The sequence below is a fragment of the Stenella coeruleoalba genome (genome assembly GCF_951394435.1).
Source record: "Stenella coeruleoalba genome assembly, chromosome: 4".
Lineage (NCBI taxonomy): Eukaryota > Metazoa > Chordata > Mammalia > Artiodactyla > Delphinidae > Stenella > Stenella coeruleoalba.
Genome location: NC_137149.1, coordinates 41,967,666 through 41,988,100, shown reverse-complemented (window position 1 = coordinate 41,988,100; position 20,435 = coordinate 41,967,666). Strand labels below are relative to the sequence as shown.

Genomic DNA, 20,435 nt, shown 5'->3' with positions numbered 1-20,435 from the left:
AATACTTCTACATAATGAAGATGCCTTGTGAACAAAAAGAAAATAGACCACTAGCCTTGCAAATGAATCAGCTGGAATGAGAAAGACTTCAGTCCAATAAGCATGTATGGAGCCTTAGCTATAGGCTTGGGGCTGAGAATATCATGGTGGATAAGCCATGGACCCTCCCCATGATGTTCCTTTGCAATCTGTGAGGTAGACCAGATGGCCACATAATCAGGAATTTCAATATAATTTGTTGTATGTTGAGATAGAAGGAAGAACTGAAGGGAGGGGAACGTAGCCTGGACTGGGGAGGCAGGGAAGATTTTCTAGGATATATTGTACTTGAACTGGTCCTTGGAGGTAAATGAACTAAATTTATGATAAAAAGGAGAAAGGGTATTCCAAACATCAAGGAGACAATGACAGAAATTTGTATGAACTGTCCTGGGTGTGGGGACATTTATATGTACTTGGATGTTACGGGAAAATGAAATGTGTGACCTTAATGGTGGAAGATGAGGTTAGAATGTTAAACATGTCCAGAGCCAGAGAACCCTGGACTAGATCCCAAGGATGATGGGCAGAAATCGGAGGGTTTTAAGCAAGTCAAATTTCAGCTTTACAAACATAGAGTAATTAATACAATGCTAGGTCTTATCATAAATAAATCCTGAAACCTCAGTGGTTTTATGCAGTGTCCATAACAAGAATAATGGTAATATGATGATGATGATAATGACAGCAGGTAACAGACAATGCCTAGTGTATGCCAAGATTACTCTAAGTGCTTTACAAATATATCTCTTAATCCTTGTAACAATGTTACAAAGTAGAATTATTATCTATTGCCATTTGACAAGCAAGAAAATTGAGTCAGAAGAGGCCTCGGATTTAAGATATAACTGATTCTGGATGTACAACACTAGAACTAACTCTAAACACATCCCTGGGAATGAACAACTCTGGGAGATGGGGGATGTGGTGGGTAGGAAAACAATCCCTGACCACTGGGAAGGGTCCTGGAAACAGAGAAAATGGCCTGGAGTGTTGAAGTGTGTGGAAACTTGGGGGGAGAGAAATGGTTGACGAGTGCCATTCCTCAATATTTTGTCAAGGAAGGCACAGATACCAAATGGTTCATGCATTCTTTCAGCCATTATTGAGCACAGCTCTGTGGCAGGCTGTGGGATAGGTTCAAGGATGTGCCCCCTCCCTGGCTTCCAGAAGCTTCTGCATGATTCCAGGAAGGGCAGAATGACAGGCAGGCAGAAATCTGTAAAAGCTTTCCTTTACTTTTCATCCATCCTATAATAAGTATAGGTCATTTTTTTGCCTGTCCCACATTCATTTTCTTTCTTTTGATTTTCCTTTTAGGAATTATCCCTCAACCATGTTGTGCAACACTCATAGGGTTGGCCTGAGATCCAAACCAGAGTGGTCAGGCATTCTGTCTCTAGAATTTGACTTTTGAATGGAGTGACATAGTAATGAGAAATGGTTGTAGCTGCTTCATCTAGTACTCTTAGGAGGCTTTCCTTTGGTTCCTGGAGCCTAGGGCCCTGAAGGTGCACAGCTTCTTTTCTTCATAGCCATGTGTTTTCCCATATCACATACACACACACACACACACACACACATATAATCATATTGTGTATAAATGTGTATGTCTATATACATGTTTGTGTGTATGCTTTTTTTTTTTTTTTGCTTATATTGGCCAGTTGTTTTCTGTTGCTTGCAACCGAAGACATTTAACTAACACATATCTTTTTCTGTTATCTTTCTGCCTTGGTTTTTCTACCCGTAAAATGGGAATAGTAAAACTTACTACTTACCCTCAGGAGCTTGTGTAGATTAAAGGTATATGTCAATAAAATGCTTTCAGATGCTTGGATGAAAGTTGCTATAGAACTACAAAGTCTCCTTCTCAATTTTAGCCGTACTTTCAAAGAGGGACTTCCTTTATATACCATAAAACAGCTTTTATCCTGAGAGGATGTGTTCCTCATTTTACTGCCTCTGTAAACAGTTCAAAGATTGCTCCATACTTGCTGTGTTTCCAAAGCTACTATTCGAGATGAAAGCTCAGCTTTATTTAGCGTGAGAAGTAGCTGTGTGATACGGGGAGGTGATGTGGACATTATTGATATTGTGTGTTAGTGATAAGAAAGCTGGCTCAGATTCTCAGGTTGTTACTTTTCTGGCTTTTTAGGGTTAACACTCACATTCTTACCTCAAGTCAAAATAAAATATAAAATCCCCACTCATTTTAGAGCAAAAAGAGTTGCATCATATAAGAACATTTGGCAATTATGAAAGTATGTACCATAATAAAAACTACAACACCTGCAGGTTCTAGAATATTTTATGATTTTCAGAACACCTATACTTTTCCTTAGGCCAGTGTAGATTCTATAGTATCTGGCAGTTGCCAACTATACATAAGATTCCTGAGTTATTATTTTAAGTGAACCATTTTTATAATATGCAAACATTATGACAGCAATGCACACTCATCAGGGGAAATTTGGAAATGTAGAAGGGTAGAAAGATAAAGAAAATACATCAGTATTTCAACAGACTTGCTGCCTTAAAACAACAATTTATTACATTTTCATATATACCAATTTTCTTTTTCTAGGTACTTATTTTATAATTATTTCCTATTAGTTGATACAATTTTACATCCTGTGGGTTTTTCTTTTTTCTTTTCCTATTACATTACAGCTCTAGCAGTTATCTATTTTCACCCCAAAACTCAGTGGGTTACAATAAGAACCATTTGGATTGCTAATGAGTCCAAAGGTTTGCTGGTAGGTTCTTCAATTTCTAGTCTCACCTGGGCTTGCTCATGGGTCTGTCATCAAGTGATCCTGGCTGGGCAATCTCACTTGTTTGGTGGTTCACAGCTCTCCTACACTTGGTCTCTCATCCTCCAGGAGGTCAGCCTGGAGTTGTATTTGTGATGGTGGCAAAATTCCAAGAGAGAGAGAGCAGAAACAGGAGAGGCTTAGGTGCAGACCAGGCCAATCATTATTGCCACCGTGGTTGTTGCCAGTGCAAGTCACAAGGCCAACCTGGATTTGAGGACTGGTCAGGTAGCCTCCATGGCTCCATGGGAAGGGGCTAGTCATCTGCAATGGTCAGGGATAGAAGGTGGGGTGAAGAATTGTATCTAGAGTTTGGTTTGCAGTTGCTCTCCCAGAATAACATAAGCACACTCTGTATTAATTCAGAGACATATATAATGACTTCATAGTATTACACTAAGTGACACCATCACAGACAACTTAAACATTCCCGTATTTTAAGTCATTTAGGATTTTCTGCTTTGTTTGCTGCAGCACAAAAACAGTTTTATGAGGAACAAACCTTTCTATTTGGGGTTATTTTAAAAATCCTAATATAGAATCACAGAAGTGAATGTATTGTTTAAAAATTTATAAATATTTTTATTGTTCTTCCTTCATTCTTCCAAAGCACTGTGCAAGAGGCTTATACCAATTTAAATCCACATCAGTAGTATATAAGGGCTCACTTCACTGCACTGCCACCTGTATTGACTACTTAAAAAACAAATCTCTGCTGAAACAAATTAGGAACCTCCCCACCCCCAGCATTTCTTTGATGTAACTGGTGCATTTATTTAACTGCTAATAAACAAAGAGAAGGAGGGATCCAGAGAGAAAAAGAGGTTTATATAGTCAAACAAGATTAGGAAATGCTGTATGTCGAATTCCTATCTTACTTAATCACAATGGACACACTCTGAAGAGTCCCACAATAAAGTAATGTGTTCAACTTTATTGTTGAGTCAGTGTTTCCTTAATTAATTTGATCACAGAACACTCATTTTTTGTATAGCATCAATTAACAACCTTAGCACAACTGTTTTGAGTGGGACATTCTTCAGTAAATGCTGCCTGGATAAAACATGGTAGTTTTTCCTCACGGTGGGAATTTCAGACGCCCTGCAAAGGCAAGAGGGGAACTAGACACATCTGGGGCTCCTGATCATTCCTAAAATCATACTAAACTTTATGAAAAAGAAATTAAACTTGTCAGTGAAAATGTTCAGCTTCTCTTTCTTCCTAATCATTCTCTTTGCAGTGATCACCCCAAGAGCTTTCAGGTTTTGTTTGAAGTGATGCATTCTTCCCCAGAAATAGCATGCTGGCATTTTTCTCTTCTTTACATTTTCACAATAAAATATATCTGACTAGTGGCTCAGAGCTTAAGGGCTGGCCCTTTTCCAGGACTTTGCAGCTCTAGATATGGTCTGCAGACCAGCAGCACCTGCACCATCTGGGAACTTGGTAACAATGTGGGGTCTCAGGCCCCACCGAGACCTCCTGAATCAGATTCTGAGTGCCTTTTTGCGAGATGTCTTGGTGATTCACTGAGTGCATATTAAAGAAGTGGAAGACCCATCCAGGGGACACCCGGCTAACCTAAATGAACTTCCCCTTCCTCCTGACCATTACTTTGTTATTCAGTCACCACCACCAGGCATGGCAGAGTCAGTATGCATATATTATTTTCTCCCTTAAACTCTGGCCCGTGTGTGGTCACAAGCCCATTCTCCTAATGCTTTTAAGCATAGTTGAACTTACTAGAATGAAAACAAACAGAACATACCAAATACAGAGGCAAAGTAAAGATAAATTAAAAAAGAAAACAAAATAAGGTTAAACCAAGTCTGGGTTCCAGGTACGCAAGCCTTGATCCATTCCTTATCCTGCCCGTGGAGACTTGCTTTCTAAGTCCCAAACAGCAGGTGCAGCAGCCCAGGCCCCTTCTGTGTCCTGGCCACCTCTTTCGTCCCACCTGTCTAGTCCTGTTCCTTTCTGGAAGGAAACTTCTCACAGTTCACTGGCATACCCCGACCCCTACCCCTTTGCCCCAAAATAGGGAGATATCTTGATTATTCTGTGGTCAGGTCACTTTCTGATTTCTTGTGTCTTTCCCAGTGATTATTCTGTGGTCAAATCACTTTCTGATTCATATCAAGTATTTCCTCTCCCAATCGCCCCAATCCCACCACTATTTCTCTTTAAAGAAAGTCTGCTTCAATCCAACTTACAGGGCAGTGACTTTATTGTAGCAGGTCCCTCAGTCTAATCATAGCAAATTATTCAGAATTATAAAGTACTAACTAAAGACTTTTTATAGAGTTCTCTTACTTAGGCACTATTCAGAAGTAGTTAAAAACATGGGTCTAAAGGGTCCTTATTCTGCTACTTGTTAGCTGTGTGACCTTGGACAAGTAACTGAACCTTTCTGTGCCATGATTTACTCATCTGTAAATGGAGGATAAGGGTAATGGTAATTCCTGTTTCTTAGAACCAGGATTGGTTGCAGTATTTGCAGGGCCTAATACTGATTGAAAATGTGGGGCACCTTGTTCAAAAGTTAAGACCTTTCTGGGGTAGGAATTCAATACATTTCAGTTGTTAATAAAGCGTAGGGAAGTATGTATTATTTATCTTATTTTACAAAAGAAAGAACTGAGGATCTAGAAAATAAAACAAAACAATTTACCCAACAAGGCCAGACAGCTGAGCTGCTGAGAGACACGATCGGACCTGGGTCTGCTCCCAAAGTGAATGACCAGAAATTCCCGAGAGAAGGAGCACAGGCAGGAGGAAATGAACTTATCGTGGACCCACTGGAGGTGAAGAGAGCCAGGGGCCAGGAACCCACCCACTTCTCTCACTGTCAAAAGAACAGCAAAGAGAGAGCTATGCATCTTATTTCTGTGACACCTGAGGACATTTACTAGGTCAAAAGCAAGACTGAGAGCCTTTGGACTGTTGGTATGATCCTAGCAGAACTTTTATCTTATTTTGATCAGAAACTTAAGCCTGTGTACCATTTCTCAGGCCTATGGTTTCCTAAGACCTTGAATGACTTCATTCTAAGTGGAGAACAAGGTTCCTTCCCCCACCCCACCCATCTGGTTGGAATCTTTCCTTTCTTCGGACTGCAATATTTCCTGGTCTCCAAAGAATAAAGATCAATCTGTAAAACTTCCTTCGGCCCAGGGTCCCAGAAATCTGCCTTATTAGTCTGGTCAAGCATAAGTGCACATCTAACTAGGAGCTTAGAGAAGGCGATGTGTGATGAGCCAGCATATGGGGTTATCTTTCACAGTTCTCTCCCACACGATGAGGGCACAAACACAGGTGCATTATTTGCTCTGCTTTAGAAAATGAGTTAGGCACTTACCATGAGCAATTTTAATTCTCATGATAGCCCTGAGGGGCAGGCATGACCATTCCCACCTTACAAATGAGGAAACAAGTCACGCAAGCTAGAAAGACATGGACTCAGGTTTGAATCCAGATTACTCTGGTCATACCATACCATTCTATAACATACCTAAACTTTTAATCACTGTACAGTGAACTTTTACAATTGAGATGTCTAATTTTATGTGTCAACTTGACTGGGCCATGGGGTACCCAGATGTTTGATTAAAAATTAATCTCAATGTTTATGTGAGCGTGTTTTGAGGTGAGATTAACATTTAAATTAGTAGCTTGAGTAAAGCAGATTGCCCTCCCTAATATGGTTGGGCCGTGTCTAAGGGGTTGAAGGCCTGAATAGAACAAAAAGGCTGACCCTCTTCCAAATAAAAGAAATTTTCCCTGCCTTTGGACTTGACCTGAAACATTGTCTCTTCCTGGGTCTTGAGCCTGAGAGCCTTTGGACTGGAGCCATTGACCCTCCTGGGTCTCCAACTTGCCAACTCACTTTGCAGATCCTGGGACTTGGCAGCCTCCATAATTGTATAAGCCAGTTCCTTATAATGCACTATCTCCTACAACCTATTGGTTCTGTTTGTCTAATACAATGATATTCTAAGAATTGTGCTCAGAACTTTGGGAATCCAGGGACACAGCAAAGATAAGAAGACAGTCCCTGTTTTCAAGATGCTTACAGTGCAGAGAAGAAAATTAATAGCACAGCAGATTTACTGCTATTTGAGTTCTGAGAAGGAATTGATGGGATTGAGGAGCTAGGGGATGGGATTTAAGGCAGAAGCACCAGCGAATTTAAAGGCAGCAAGGCATAAGGGAATAATCTGATTGGGGAAATTTGTAAAAAAATCCTGAAAGGGTGAAATAGGCTGAATATTTGCCAGGTTCCAGACAGGAAAACAGAAATCACATTAATTATTTTAACAACAAGCATCCACTGTGGAGGAGCTGTTAAAGCAGGTATTAGAGGGCTAAGAAAGCAAAATGGAAACACTGAGGTAACAGAGATGGTAAGTGCAGGAAGCAGCAACCACCCTAAGTGCTGGGGAGCACAGGGTATCCATGGGGAATGGTTCCAGGGCCCCATAAGATATCAAGATCCTGGATGCTCAAGTCCCTAATATAAAATGGTATAGTATTTGCACATAACCTACACATATTCTCCTGTATACTTTAAGTCATCTCCAGATTACTTATAATACCTAGTATGATGTAAATGCTATGTAAATAGTTGTAAATACAATGTAAATCCTATGTAAATAGTTGCTCGTGTGGCAAATTTGAGTTTTGCTTCTTGGAACTTTCTGGAATTTTTTTTTTTTTTCTGAATGTTTTCCATCTGCAGTTGATTGAATCCTCTGATGTGGAACACATGGATATGGAAGGCCACTGTAATTAGAAATTAGAAGGTTAAAAATATTCCTGAGGAGCTGGGATTCAGACACTGAAGAAAGGCTTTGCCTGGGTCCTTCTGGGACATCTGAGAGGTTACAGAAAGTCTGGTTCTGCCAGGGAAGGGCTGGAGTTGGGTAACAGGGGCTTAGGAGAACCAACTGTTAAATTTCCAGGAATTTTTTGAGCCAATTGTTGAGACTTTTGTAGCTTGAGGTCACCCATGATGGAGTATTTATACAACAGAAATAGGCAAATGCTACTGATTTTTCCGGAGAAAATTTTCTGCACACCACTGGTTCTGGAACCGTGGGACAGGGGTGGAGACTGCAACTATGGCTGTTGCTGCTTTGGTGAAATGCTGCTGTTGGGGTGAAGAGCCAGGTTCCTTCCTTCTGGGGCTTCTAGCTTCTTTCTAGTTCCTGTGTTTGGTAGCATCTATAAGCACAGTCATCTGGCAAAGGAGAATTGTGTTTTGCAGAATCCCAACCCTCGCATCCCTAAAAAGGAATATAGAAGGGTCTGTTTGGACCTGAGAAACGGTAGCTGAAACACAAGGGGGCCAGCTCTCTGATTTCTAGGAAGCACTGTCGCATAGTGGAGGTAAGAGTCTGGCCTTAAAATAACTCAAATTTGCCATGGTTCAAATGTTGGCTTTGTCCACTGCTTCAAGATCTGAGTCAGATATTTAACCTCTCTGTTTTACCTTCCTCTTGTACAAAATGGGGATAATCATAATACCTAGTCATAGAATGGATTAAATGTGATAATGGCTATAAGAATAATAATGGCATCCTTATCTTCTCTATCAAATCTTTCCGAAATGTCACCTTCTCAGTGAGGACTTTTCTGACCACTATTTGAAATTGCACCTCCCTTCCCCCTGCACCCAGTACTGATAATTCCCCTCCCACACTTATTCTTTTCTAACCTTTACCATCTTATAATTTACTTACTGTCTGTCTTCCTAACTGGAAGGTGAGCTCCATGAGAGCTGAACATTTGTTCTGTTTTGTTGTCTAGCACATAATTGCTCTTAAATAAATATTAGTTGCATAAATGAAAAATCTTGACTAACAAATAGTATATACAAAGAAATGTTAGCCATCACTAATAAGTTAAAAGTTATTTTATTAGTGTTTTGGTCTTCCATAAACACACTGCCATCACAGAACCAAACTCAGTTCCATAAAATGAGATGTTAACCTACTTTGAAAGTCTCTCAGTGTTGACTATAAATTACGCTGTATGCATAATAAGTTTTCAGAGAAATTGTAGCTTTATAAAATAAATTCTTACTATCTTAAAAAAATTGTCTCTCAAGAGAACTAACTGAGCTAGAATTACAGGCCCTCAATAATAGCTTGAAATGTTTAGGGTCTTTTTTGACATCTGTTACACATCTCAAAAGTGGCCAGTGGATTTACTCTTTGGATATAACTTTGGTGAAACATCCTTCTTGGTCTACTTTCCTTTCAGTTGTAAAATAAAAGAAGCAGAAACAGAGCTTTCATGCCTGGAGCATGCCAGAAAGACACCTGTAACATGCAAATACCCCCCAGAGGAATTTTTTCATTTGCCCTCTTACAGCTACCAGGTAGCAGATTAAACTCTTAGCATTACAGGGAAAAATTGCAGTACCTTATTTCTATGGTATAGGTAAAGTTATTTATTTATTTATTATCATTTGGGTTTTTAAATTTTTTAAAGGTTACACTCCATTTATAGTTATTCCCAAATATTGGCTATATTCCCTGTGTTGTACAATATATCCTTGAGCCTATCTTACACTCAGTACTTTGTACCTCCCAGTCCCCTGCCTCATCTTGCACTTTCCCCCACTTACTGGTAACCACTAGTTGGTTCTCTATATCTGTGAGTCTGCTTCTTTTTTGTTATATTCATTAGTTTGTTGTACTTTTTTAGATTCCACATATGACTGATATCATATAGTATATGTCTTTCTCTGTCTGACTTATTTCACTTAGCATAATACCCTCCAAGTCCATCCATGTTGCTGCAGATGGCAAAATTTCATTCTTTTTTTACAGCTGAGTAGTATTCCATTGCGTGTGTGTGTGTGTGTGTATACACACACACACACACACACACACAAATATATGTATGTATGTATATATACATCACATCTTCTTTATCCGTTCATCTGTTGATGAACACTTAGGTTGCTTCCATATCTTGGCAATTGTAAATAATGCTGATATGAGCATTTGGGTGCATGTATCTTTTTCAAGTAGTATGTTTGTCTTTTTCTGATATATACCCAGGAGTGGAATTGCTGGGTCATATGATAGTTCTATTTTTAGTTTTAGAGAAACCTCCATACTGTTTTCCACAGTGGCTGTACCAATTTACATTCCCATCAACAGTGTACAAGGGTTCCCTTTTCTCCACATCCTTGCCAACATTTGTTGTTTGTGTTCTTTTTGAGGATAGCCATTCTGACAGGTGTGAGGTGATATCTCATTGTAGTTTTGATTTACATTTCCCTGATGATTACGGATGTTGAGCATCTTTCCATATGCCTGTTGGCCATCTGCAGTTCCTCTTTGGAAAAATGTCTATTCAGTTCTTCTGCCAATTTTTTAATCAGGTTTTTTTATTTTTTTGATGTTGAGTTGTAAGAGCTGTTGATATTTGTTGGATAGTAATCCCTTATTGGTTATTATAAATCCCTCATTTGCACATATTTTCTACCATTCAGTAGGTTGTCTTTTCATTTTGTCAAAGGTTTCCTTTGCTGTGCAAAAGCTTTTAAGTTGAATTTGCTTCAAGTTTTTTATCTTGGCTTTTATTTCCTTTAGTTTAGGAGATGGATGCAAAAAAATATTGCAGCAATTTATATCAAAGAGTGTTCACCCTATGTTGTCCCCTAGGAGTTTTATAGTATCTGATGTTACATTTAGGTCTTTAATACATTTTGAGTTTATTTTTGCTTATGGTATTAGAGAATATTCTAATTTCATTCTTTGACATGTAACTGTCCACTTTTCCTACCACCACTTATTGAAGAGACTGTCTTTTCTCCATTGTATATTCTTGCCTCCTTCTTCATAGATTAATTGACCATAAGTGTGCAGGTTTATTTCTGGACTCACTTTCCTATTCCATTGATCTATGTGTCTGTTTTTGTGCCAGTACCATACAATTTTGATCACAGTAGCTTTGTAGTATAGTCTGAAGTCAGGGACCATGATTCCTCCAGCTCTGGTCTTCTTTTGCAAGATTGTTTTGGCTATTCAGGGTCTTTTGTGTTTCCATACAAATTTTAAAATTATTTGTTCTAGTTTTGTGAAAAATGCCATTGATATTTTGATAGGGATTGCTTTGAATCTGTAGATTGCCTTGGATAGTATGGTCATTTTAACAATATTGATTCTTCCAACCCAAGAACAGAATATATTTTTCTGTCTGTTTGTGTCATCTTCAATTTCTTTCATTAGTGTCTTTTGCTTTTTCCAAATACAGGTCTTTTACATCCTTAGGTAGGTTTATTCCTAGATGTTTTTTTCTTTTTGATGTGATGGTAAATGGGACTGTTTCCTTAATTTCTCTTTCTGATACTTTGTTTTTAGTGTATAGAAATGCAACAGATTGCAGTATATTAATTTTATATCCTGCAACTTTACTGAATTCATTAATGAGCTCTAGTAGTTTTCTGGTGGTGTCTTTAGGATTTTCTATGTAGAGTACCATGTCATCTGTACTAACTGATAGCTCTAACTAAGGACCTACCTTAATGAATAAAACTGATTTTTATTTAAAGAGGAAGCCAACCATCTCTCGACCTTTTACCGATGTGTGTATTTCTTCTCTGTGTGTCCAGTATGAAAGCATTTTGATACATGTGGGCTGCATGGTCAAGATTAAACACACCCTGGTGGTAGGGAACATTTTGACATTCCCAATGTCAACAACCTGGGCTGAGTGGATCCTTAGTCAGGGACTAAAAAAGGGGTGTGTGGCTTACATGGACAATGAGTTTGCTCTTGTCTTCTCTTCTTGACCTGTGCTTGAAGCATCCAGGTACCTATAGGGTCATTTTCAAGTAGTGAGGGTTAAAAACAGGCTCTGTCACTTGGGGGGGCAGATGACTGCTAATAGTGATGATGGCTCATGCTGATTTTTTAAAAAATAAATTTAATTATTTTAATTTATTTATTTTTGGCTGTGCTCAGTCTTTGTTGCTGTGCACAAGCTTCTCTAGTTGTGGCAAGTGGGGGCTACTCTTTGTTGCGGTGCACATGCTTCTCATTGTGGTGGCTTCTCTTGTTGCAGAGCACGGGCCCTAGGTGCGTGGGCTTCAGTAGTTGTGGCACATGGGCTTAGTTGCTCTGCAGCATGTGGGATCTTCGTGGACCAGGGATTGAATCTTCATTGGCAGGCAGATTCTTAACCACTGCGCAACCAGGGAAGTCCTAGCTCATGCTGATTTAACACTTACTACATCCAGGCATTCTGGTCAGTGAGTGATCTCATCAACTTTCATAGTAAACTCTGAAAGATCAGTAGGTGCTACTGTTGATTTTACGGACAAGAAAGTTGAGGTTTAGAGGAATTAAGTGACTTTCTCAAGGTTACACGTCTAGTAAGTGAATGTACTGAGATTTGAATCCTGTGATTCCCACCCTAAAACCATACTCTCAGCTGTATAAATAAGCCAGGGTATTTGGAATCTGTATTTCACTGATGTTGACTTTCCTTTGGTAAAGTCTTTTAGGAGGAACATTTGAATCCTGCCTCACAGTGTACACACAGAGGTGAAAGGGCCCTCTGTCCTTCCTTGGGTCACGACATGAAAGGGGAGCAATACCTCTTGAGACTAGTACAGTGATGTTCGTGTCATTAGTGAGCTCCTCCTGGGGAAAGGCAACACTTGGGCAAGTTACTTAACCTCTCAGTTCCCTTCTTTTCTCATTGGTGAGAATATAGTACCCAACTCATGGGGATATTGTAAAATTTAAATGAAATAATATATGTAAATAACTTAGTCCAATGCCTGGAACATGGTAAGTCCCTAACAAACTCTCAGATATTAGTAATGAAATGATTCGCATCTTCTTTTGCATAAGTGACTTCCCTTTCAATGAGTCTTCAGTCTTCAAGATGTCACAAACACCTTAGACAATCTCCTACAATAACATTTCCCAGGATGTATTCCCTGGGCCTTGGAGCCAAAGCGCTCTGTTCAAAACAATTTCTAGGATCAATTATGTTTTGGAAATACACTTATACTTTCTTCCTCTTTGTAAATTAAATGCTATAAGAGTATTGTAATAAAAAACTTGTTAAATTTGATTTCACACAGCATTTTCTGAATGCTTTAAAAAAAACTTTAATCAAAAAAAAACTTGAGACTTTTTTGGGGAGCAGTTTTAGGTTCACAGCAAAATTGTGAGGAAGATACAGAAATTTCTCACATACCCCCTGCTCCTACACGTTGATAGCCTCCCCCATTATCAACATCCCCCACCGAAGTGGTACGTTTTTTACAATTGATGAACCTACACTGACACATCATACTCATTCAAAGTCCATAATTTCCCTTTGGGTTCACTCTAATGTTATACATTCCATGGGTTTAGACAAATGTATAATGGCATGTATCCACCATTACTGTATCATACAAGAATATTTTTATTACCCTAAAAATCCTCTGCTTATTCATCTTTATCCTCCACGTCCCTGCAACCCCTGGAAACCAATGATTTTTTTCCCCTCTTTCCATAGTTTTTTGCTTTTTCCAGAATGTCATATAGTTGGAATCATACAATATGTAGCCTTTTTGAATTGGCTTCTTTCCCTTAGTAATATACATTTAAATTTCCTCCATGCCTCCTCATGGTTTATTAGTTCACTTCTCTTTGGTGCAGAATAACATTCCATTGTCTGGAGGTACCACAGTTAACTTGTCTATTCACTCACTGATGGAATCTTGGTTGTTTTCACATTTTGGCAGTTATGAATAAAGCTACTATAAAATCTGTGTGTAAATTTTTGTGTGGACACATTTTCAGCTCCTTTGGGTAAATAATAAGGAGTGTCATTGCAGGATTGTATGGTAAGAGTATGTTTAGTTTTGTAAGAACTGCTAAGCTGTCTTACAAAGTAAGCTGTACCATTTTGCATTCCCACCAGCAATGAATAAGAGTTCCTGCCACTCCACATCCTCACCAGCATTTGGTTTGTCAGCGTTCTGGATTTTGGCCATTCTAACAGGTATGTAGTGATATCATGTTGTTTTACTTTGCATTTCCCTGATGACATCTGATGTGAAGTATCTTTTCATATGCTTATTTGCCATCTGTATATCTTTTTTGGTGAAGTGTCTGTTAAGGTCTTTGGCCCATTTTCAATCTGGTTATTTGTTTTCTTATTGTTGAGTTTTGAACATTTTTGATCCTTGTACTTTTTTGCAAGTATTTTTCTTCCAGTCTGTGGCTTGTCTTATTCTTTTGCCATTGTCTTTTTTAGAACAGAACCTTTTGGTTATAACGAGATCCAGCTAATAAATTATTTCTTTCGTGGATTGTTCCTTTGTTGCGGTATCTAAAATGTTATCACCGTGCCCAATGCCATCTAGGTTTTCTCCTATGTTCTCTTCTAGGAGTTTTATAGTTTTGTGTTTTACATTTAGGTTCATTCATTTTAGATTCATTTTTTACATGTGGATGTCCAATTGTTCTAGCACCATTTGTTGAAAAGACTATCTTTGTTCCAATGTTTTGAATTTGCTCTTTTGTCAGAGATCAGTTGACTGTATTTATAGGGGTCTAATTCAGGGCTCTCTATTCTGTCCCATTGATCTGTTTGTCTATTTTTTCACCAATATCATGCTGTCTGATTACCGTAGCTTTATGGTAAATCTTAGAGTTGGGTAGTCTCAGTCCTCCAAATTGGTTCTTCTCTTCCAATATTGTGTCGACTACTGAGTCTTTTCCCTTTCCATATAAACTTTAGAAACAGTTTGTTGATATCCACAAAATAGCTTGTTGGAATTTTAATTTCTGAATGCTTTTGAGATAGAAATTTCTTTTTTCACTTAGCAGTTATTCTTTGGAACACAAAGAAATGGAAATGACATCTTATGTAATTTGCTCCTTTTTGGTGCATCTTATATAATTTCCTAAATTTTTGTGAATGAACTTTTTCACTGAATCTTCAAGGTTTTTTGTATATCCCTTTATATCCACCATATCACTGGGCACATAGTAGGTGCTTAGCAAAACAAATGTTGCTCAACCAATTCATTGGGTTCTGTGTTCTACTTCACAGAGAGAGCACTTTAGCCCAGACTCAGGTGAAATGGCCCCACCTTCAGGCAGGCAGTGTAATGTCATGGACGGAACATTGGATCGAAAACCTCTGTAGTTTACTTTCCTAGTTTATAACTTTAGGATTTCAAATAAAAGAGCCCCTACATTATTCATTACCTTTAAATTCTTTGTAATCATGAATTAGGGCATTAAAGTTGGTGAAGTTTTATGATATAAATATGCAAAATAGAGGAAGGGGGTATACCCTTGTGGAGATAAGTGAAAGCTAACCAAATGAGAAAAGCAAAGGCTATTTATTCAGAGCTTGTTAGAATAAGGGAGTTGACCACCATCACTTGCATTTTGGCAGAGAGTCAAAGTCAAGCAGAAGAGTAGGAGAACTTTATAGAGGAAAATAGGAAAAGCTACATGTAAGTCCTCTTTGGAAGCCATTGACATGGGGAAACTGTAGGTAGGATAATTAGAAGCGGGGCATCCTATGTAATTGGCGGGGGTGCAATAATTTGGCCTTTTCTGGTTGGTCCTAAGTTGGAAGCAAGGAGAAAAATTAGGGACACTATCAGTTATTAATCAAATCCTGGCCATTTTGGGTTGATTGTTATAGGGGTTATTTTTTGGCTTCCTGGGTTGTTACTAGATACAGCAAGTCTGACCTATAGCAGGCTGGCTTCTTGGTCTGATTACTATAGATAAGTGTTTGGTTTCCTGGGCTGGTTGCTTCAGGTTTTGGGTCAGAGTTATGTCTTTGTGTATGGTCTGGCCATTGCCCATTTGTATATTCAGTCTTTCATCCTCGTTAAATATGTGAGTAAACTTCTCAATTCAAAAGTTCTCCAAATCAAGGGAGTGTGTGCAGGATCATGGTTTGTGTTTTTGGTAAAGACGACAATAGATGAAACTACATATCTTTTCAAAATTTTTTTCTTACAGTTCATAAGCATTACAAACCATTTGTTAATGGCAATAATTAGCCTTTTCTGGTTCTGGGAAAGGCATCCTCTTAAACCTTATAATGTTTGTGAGTTCCCAAAGATATACAGAACATTTGATACCTGTGGTCTCAGAACTCTTGGGCACTCTCTCTTGTTCCTGTAGAGGAACTGGAGGTGTATCACAGAATGTTTAACTGCCTGTGCTATCTCTCAGGATATCAATTAAGATTGGACAAGGAATATGTGTGTGTATATATATATATATATATATATATATATATATATATATGTATATATATATATATATGAATCACTTTGCTGTACACCAGAAACTAACACAACATTGTAAATCAACTATACTTGGATTAAAAAATTGGACAGGGCTCCATGTCAGATTTCTTAGCAATTATGGAACAAATCTCAGGATCTCTGTTTATTTTATTTTATTTTTTTATTTTATTTATTTTATTTTATTTTATTTTATATTTTAATAAGAAAGGAAAGAAATCCCTGTCCAGGGGTCTACACACTTTGGCCTGTGGCTTGTTTTTATACAGTCCCAGCTAAAACTTTTCTTTTCATTTTAAAATGGTCTTTAAAAAACAAATAAAAGAAAAAGAAGAGTATGTGACAAGGGTTGCAAGTGGCCTACAAAGTCTTAAATATTTACTCTCTGGTCCTTTAGAGAAAACAGTTGCCAAGTCCTGTCTTGGTCAATTAACAGAGAGCCTGGGCCAGGTTTTAGAAGTAGGACCCTTGTCATTTTCAGTGTACGGTGGGGGCTGCTGAGGGAGGGGGCGCTGCCTGGCATGTCCATACAGTAGCTGTGACACCTGTCTTACTTGTTAGCCTGGACAAGGGCGGGGAGCACCTGGAGGTACTCGCAGAGGATCTGACATTACCTGGCTCTCAGGAACTGTAGACCTGAGTGTTTTGCTTTGTTGTTTTAAACTATTGTGTCTCCTCCCATGTGACTGCTCCTTGGGCTGGTCCTGCTGCTTTTTCCAGTCTAGCCTGTGTCATGGCTGCAGGACAGTCAGTAATTTTAAGACTTCAAGGTCTTAATGATTTAAAGCAAACAAATAGACAAACAACAAAATTTGCATCAAAGCAAGACACTGGAAACACTCCAATGTGTGGAGTGGCAAAATGTGGCAAGCCGTGATTACCACAAGGAATTGTAATTCTGGGGTATGTTTTTCTTCTTTACGTTTTCCTATACTTTCACATTTTTCTACCAAAAGCATGTATGGTTTTAAAATCAGATTAAAAACGAATAGTTTGACCTAACAGTATTCTGGTATATTCCAGTCAGAAGAAACACATATACTTTGCACTCAAAAGTCTTTCTGGGAGCAGATGGAAAGTGGATCCATCTGTCAAGATGTGATTTGGATCAAATTGTCAGAGTTACCAAAAACTGGCAAAAAATGAACAAAAATGATATTAGGGAGCCTTGAATTATTCTGGTAACTGCTTTCATTCTCACTTTACTTTGTAGGCAAAGATATCTTTTTCTTGTTTTAAATGTTTGGATGATGGAGCCACTAAGAATGATAGTTGTCCTAACCCTTAATATATTTATTTTCAAATATATTAAGTATATATATTATATACTATTAAGTATATATATTATATAATATATATAATATATTAAATATATTTTCAAATATATAAATAATTATATTTTCAAAACATGAAACTCAAATAGAAATAAAACTTTGAATGTATTTGAAACTCGCTGATGTCTTCTTTTTTCCATAAGACAAATCCATTGCCTTCCATATTTATTTTTATTGCATTATAAATTGATGGGGAACAATATAAACCCAGAAGCCTAAATATCAGGAAGAAAAGGAGACTTGGTCACAACTTGTTGGAAACTCTGAAATACATATTTATTCTGAGCCACAAAAGTACAGTACATCAGCATCTTTTTAATAATGGAGAACAGTGTCTTCTCTAATAGGCGGCCTGGGGGTTGGTGATATGGAGATCCTGCACCTTCTCATGGCATTGTCACTACTTTATCTTCACAGTTCTTGCTTTTGTTGGTATTTGTTCCTCTTCCCTCCCTGGGCCATTGTTAGAAGTGTGAGTGATCAGGACAGATCAGTCTGCATTTACCATCTATATTTCGTTCCCAATCTATTTTCCTTTCATCGGGCCTCCCCCAGCATCATTGGCTTCTCTCTGCCAGAACCACTAGAACTCTTCCCTCACTTGCCTGGTTTACTCATTAAACTGTAAGCTCTTTGCGGGCAGGGACCATGCCTTACTCTTCTTGTTCTGAGCAGCCAACGTGGAGCCTAGAATATAGGCTTAGGTAAATTCTCTTAAATGAATAGGTAAGGCAAAACCAAATTAATAACAGAATACTCACTCTGTTTTAAGCACTAAATGCTTTGCCTATATCCAGCCCTCCTAAAAAATAACCTAATAGCTCCATTATTACCTGCACTTACAAGTGCATGAGATGGAGGTGCAGTGGTGATCGTAGACTTTCTGGCTTTAGAGTAGAGGTTGTTGAAAGCTGTTTCTCCTTACACTTTCCTCCTAGACACACTGGAGTGATGATGCTGAAAATTCCCCATGAACACCCCTCACCCCAACCAGGGCAAGAGAGGGCAACGTTTGAGCACAGGTGTGAGTCTATAGAGATCTTCCCGAATTCACCTTGACTGGACGACTCATTTCTTAGCCTAGTTAGTGCATGAGGGTGCCTGGCATCCATCCAGGCCCTTGGCCATCAAGCCAGGCTGGTCTACCTGCATACCCTGTGATCAGGCCCATCCACACAGGCTGCTGGCATTTCGGCCTTCTTTGGTCATTTGTCTTGAACCCTATTACTTCTTCTTTACCTGTGATCCCTCTCTCTCACTGCTTTCTTCCAGTGTCTACTTGGCTGCCCTCTGGCCCTCCTGACTTTGTTTTCAGCTCCAGCTCTTTTGAATTTTGCATTGGTCCTTGGCTTCCTGGGCTGAGCCGGACTGCACAGAGCCAACACTCACCCTGAGTTCTTCTGTCCCTAGCGGCTTCTGGAAAAAATCCTGCTTAACTAAACTCCAACCTGCAGTGCTGACGTGGCCCCTAAAGGAGGGATGGAATTCCCCCAATTCTTGGTTCCCCCCAAACTCCCATTCACCCTTGTCTGAGGGACTTCTCACACCAGAGTCCTACTGCCCAAGGAGACTTCTCACCCTCACCCTCCACCATTCTGACTCTGGCTCATTCTTTGGACCTCAGTTTGATGTCACTCCCCTTGGGAAGTCCTCACTACTACATCTCCCCAACCCTGGCCTGAATCACGTAGGAGTCTTTTCTCCTTTCTCCTTTGTCACCCAGTATGTCTCCATCACCAGCAAAATAGCTGATGTGCTTACCTGTGCAGGCATGGTTTCAAGAACTTTATAGGAATTAACTCAGCTGATCCTCCGCAACAACCCCGAGATGAATACCATATAAACATTAAAAAAAAATTCTTTATACATTTTTAAAGGTTATATTCCATTTACAGTTATTATAAAATATTGGCTCTCTTCCCCGTGTTGTACAATGCATCCTTGTAGCTGCTTTTACAGCCAATAGTTTGGACCTCCCACTCCCCCTCCCCAAGCCCTGCCACTTGTAATCACTAGTTTGTTTTCCATATCTGTGAGTCTGCTTCATTTTTAATGTCTGTTTTACAGGTGAAGGAAGTTAAAGAACATGTGTAAGGCTGCACAGATAATTAGGTGCAGTCACGTTTTGAACCCAGGCTGTTGGGCTCTGGAGCTCCTTGGTGTACCTAGTTTTACCTTCCTCTTGTGTGTGGCATTTCTCACATCACATCACACTGTCTGGTCACCCCTCTGTTTTATTCATAGCTGCATCCTAGCGTGAAGTGCAAATCCTGACAAAAATTAAGCTCAATTAATACTTTTTGTGCAATGCATGCCTGAATTCTAGTTGTAGATATTTTAAGTCTCACAAATTCAAATAATACATTCCTGATTCTTGATCTGGTAAGATCAAGTGTGACAGAAAAACGAGAATGGCCAGCCGACTGGTATGTGGTCTTTGGGTCCTTTAACGATTTCTGTGTTCATCAGTCTTATTCGATATGAACAATTGGAGCCAAAAGGAAAGTGATGTCTGTCTCGGCTCCCACATTTTACACAGTTGGAGATGGGGGCTGGAGCATTTAAGTGACTTGTCCAAGGTCACGCATGGAGCCGGTGACAAACAGGATTCCAGGTCGGCTGATTTCTAGTCCTGTGTCCTTTCTGTACACCTGGTCAAACAGAAACTAGTGTCACATGAAGGCATGCAGGTAAAACAAACACCAAGTCCACACCTGGTTTGATTCTGACTCCAAACAGCACAAAGGGGTGCATGGCTCCAGTGCTCCCTGGCACTGTGATCAGCCCAGAGTAAACACAGGGCATCTGATAGGGAAGCACATTTGGCCCAGAAAGGGCCCAGACTCTGCAAAGCTTTAAGAGTGTTTTGCTTACAGCTTGGTCTTTATTGCTGTGTGACCTTGCATATATTCCTTTGCTTCTCTGGTCTCCAGTTACCTCTGTAGT

General features: G+C 39.1%; 1 long non-coding RNA gene across 1 annotated transcript in view; it reads left to right on the top strand.

Annotated features, from left to right (window-relative positions):
• The window catches only part of LOC307185751, a 210,479-nt gene that overhangs the window by 129,805 nt on the left and 60,239 nt on the right, over positions 1–20,435 (top strand). Inside the window, exon 5 of the long non-coding RNA XR_013828160.1 lies at positions 13,797–13,877. This is a non-coding gene — a long non-coding RNA (uncharacterized lncRNA). The remainder of the gene's footprint in view (positions 1–13,796; positions 13,878–20,435) is intronic.